The following is a 3,816-nucleotide window of genomic DNA, read 5'->3' as shown; positions in this document are numbered from 1 at the left end:
ATGGCGGCCGGTTCCTCCCATCCATGCCGGCCGTTTCATCCCTTCCGGATGCCTGATAATATCTCTTTCTCTATCGTTTTGCAGCAGCTCGACAGAAGGACTCCAAGCAGCGGGTGCTCGACGACCGGACTCGAACTGTGAAGGTAGAATAACCCCCCCACCCCACCCCCCTTATATGCAGCTAGTGTTCATGTTTATTTGTTGTCCAGTGTATGTTTGCAATATATATGTTGATGTAAGCATCATTGGTAACTTGTAGATGGTCATGAAGATGAACACAAGAAAAAAGATGGTTAGGGGAGCTACTGTTTTTGTTGCACTAGCTGCAATGGCTGCTGTTTTTGATGCTTTTGGGAATTTCTTATGTGAACTATATGGTTGTATGTGCAACTTGTTGAAAATTATGTTCTGTGATGTCATTCATGTGTTATAAACTTGTCAATATCTATTGTTATGTTGTTTTTAATCAAATTACAAACAAAATGCTGCCGAAATTTTAAATTTTAGGTCGTTCCATTTTTCATTATGTGCTTCCAACCAAACACCAGAACGGAACCGACCCGTTCTACTCTTTTGCTCCTACCAAACACAAGAATGGAACGGACCCGTTCCTCTGGAATGGAACCATTCCATTCCATGACAGTTGGTCCCCCAACTGAACACACCCTATGTGTCCGAGAGCTTCTACTGTACAGGTGACCAGATTGCTATATTCCAGTTACCAATTACGTCGACCGGATCTCCATCCAATGTCCCATACATCGCTCGACTTATTTCTCTTTGTTTATTTTTGACAATCACTAAATACCTGGTCGTATCCCCAATTTCAGATCTCACATTTTGACCTTTTTTTTAAAAAAAAAGGAGCAAGCCGGGCCTCTGCATCGAGCGATGCACATAGAAATTACTCCCCCTATAAAGGATGTTGGAGTACCCGCCTTCTTGGGCTCCTTGCGGATGGAGAGAGCCTCATGGGCGTCCATTGCGGGTGGCTTTGCCGCGGGGCGGCTTTGAGTCGTCCGATCTGCCCGGACGGCTCGGACCCAGGCGACCCAGCCGAGCGGTCCATGACGGGTGGACCACGGGGCCCGTTCGGGGCTACCGTCATTGGGCGATGGCCGTCACGCCATCGAACAGGGTCTGTTGCGTTGTCCCACACGCGACGGTCCAGCTGGCCCGCCTGTCGGTGTGTACGCCCCGCGCCGGGTTGGTCCGGTCGCGTCTGAAAGATCGTGGATGTCGCCTAGAGGGGGGGTGAATAGGCGCTTTAAAATAATTACGGTTTAGGCTTGAACAAATGCGGAATAAATCTAGCGGTTAATTTGACAAGCACAAAACCTACAACAACTAGGCTCACCTATGTGCACCAACAACTTATGCTAAGCAAGATAATCAACTAAGTGATAGCAAGATATATGACAAGAAACAATATGGCTATCACAAAGTAAAGTGCATAAGTAAAGGGTTCGGGTAAGAGATAACCGAGACACGCGGAGACGACGATGTATCCCGAAGTTGGATGCTAATCTCCGTTTGGAGCGGTGTGGAGGCACAATGCTCCCCAAGAAGCCACTAGGGCCACCGTAATCTCCTCACGCCCTCGCACAATGCAAGATGCCGTGATTCCACTAAGGAACCCTTGAGGGCGGTCACCGAACCCGTACAAATGGCAACCCTTGGGGGCGGTCACCGAACCCGTACACTTTGGCAACCCTTGGGGGCGGTCACCGGAACCCGTCAAATTGCTCGGGGCGATCTCCACAACCTAATTGGAGACCCCGACGCTTGCCCGGAGCTTTACACCACAATGATTGAGCCCCGAACACCACCAACCGTTTAGGGCGCCCAAGCACCCAAGAGGAACAAGCTCAAGGGCACCAAGCACCCAAGAGTAATAAGCTTCTCAACTTGTAACTTCCACGTATCACCGTGGAGAACTCAAACCGATGCACCAAATGCAATGGCAAGGGCACACGGAGTGCCCAAGTCCTTCTCTCTCAAATCCCACCGAAGCAACTAATTCTAGGGAGGAAAATGAGAGGAAGAACAAGAAGGAGAACACCAAGAACTCCAAGATCTAGATCCAATGGGTTCCCCTCACATAGAGGAGAAAGTGATTGGTGGAAATGTGGATCTAGATCTCCTCTCTCTTTTCCCTCAAAACTAGCAAGAATCCATGGAGGGATTGAGAGTTAGCAAGCTCGAAGAAGGTCAACAATGGGGGAAGAACACGAGCTCAAGAGATAAAGCTCATTGGGGAAGAAGACCCCCTTATATAGTGGGGGGAACAATCCAACCGTTACCCCCACTTCAGCCCCACAGAGAGCGGTACTACCGCTTGGCCAGCGGTACTACCGCTTGCCCCTATAAGCGGTACTACCGCTCCCCCTCGCGGTACTGCCGCTGGGCCCAGAGCGGCACTACCGCGGTGGCAGGGCGGTACTACCGCATACGAGCGGTACAACGGCCCCCACTGCCGTGGCCAGTACCGTAAAACCCGACACGAAAAAAGACCCCTCGAATCGAGGCGGTACTAGCACGAGACCGCAGCGGTACTACGGCTGGGGGCTACCAGCGGTACTACCGCTCAGGAGCGGTACTACCGCTCTAGAGCGGTACTACCGCTTGTAGCACCCAAGCGGTACTACCGCTCCGGCCCGCGGTACTACCGCTAGGAAACCAAAACTGCCATAACTTCTGCATATGAGCTCCGAATTGAGCAAACTCAAGCTTGTTGGACAGAGGAAGACGAGTAGCATCAAAACAGCGACTGGTTATAGTAAGAAGAGGCAGGGGAGGTATGCCAACAAATAGAGGAGTGAAACCTCCAACCGAGAAGAACCGACATAACCTCCAACATCGAAAACATCATAGAAGATGCGAGTGAACTCCGTTTTCGATGAACTCGAGCTTGTCATCAAGATGACCATAAGCTCCAAAACTCACAAAGAGAACCAATAAAGATGATGCAAGGATGCAATGGTTTGAGCTCTCTATGAACGATACGATCAAGCTACTCATCGAGAGCCCCCTTGATAGTACGGCAATCGATCCTATAACCCGGTCTCCCACCTACCATTATGAGACCGGTAAAATAGAAAACCTATCAAGAGCAAACCTTTGCCTTGCACATGGTCCACTTGAGCTAGATGATGACGATCTTGACTTCCTCAAGTTGGACCACCTTTCTTGGTTGCGTTGGCTCGATGAAGACTAGTTGATTGCTCCCCCATGCTCCACTATGGGTGAGCCACTCTTCCGCACATCTTCACAAGTCCATTGTCACCACAATGGACGGCAAGCTTCAAGCATTTGATCTCTTCATGATGCTTCACTTGAACTTGCACACCGCAACATCTTCACAAGTTCATTGTCACCACAATGGACGGCAAGCTTCAAGCATTTGATCTCTTCATGATGCTTCACTTGAACTTGCACACCGCAACCTAACCCCACAAAGAACTCTCACGAAGATCATGGGTTAGTACACAAAGCGTAATTGACAATGCTCACCACACCATGGGATCGCTTGATCCCTCTCGGTACATCTTCTACGCTTTGTGAGTTGATCAAGTTGATTCACTCTTGACTTAGTCTTGATCAACCATGAATCTTTTCAACTCTCTTCATTTGGATGATGTCTTGAAGATATACATGAATGATCACACAATCTTCTTCTCCAAGACATGCTTGCAATAAGCTCAACTCTCACATGACCAATCTTTGGATAATTCCTTAATAACACCTTGGTCACCACATAAACTCCTTAAAACCAACACATGAACTTCAAGAAATGCCTATGGACAAATCCTTCAA

This window comes from Triticum aestivum, chromosome 7D (genome assembly GCF_018294505.1).
Source record: "Triticum aestivum cultivar Chinese Spring chromosome 7D, IWGSC CS RefSeq v2.1, whole genome shotgun sequence".
NCBI classification, from domain to species: domain Eukaryota; kingdom Viridiplantae; phylum Streptophyta; class Magnoliopsida; order Poales; family Poaceae; genus Triticum; species Triticum aestivum.
Note: the sequence above shows the minus strand (reverse complement) of the source record.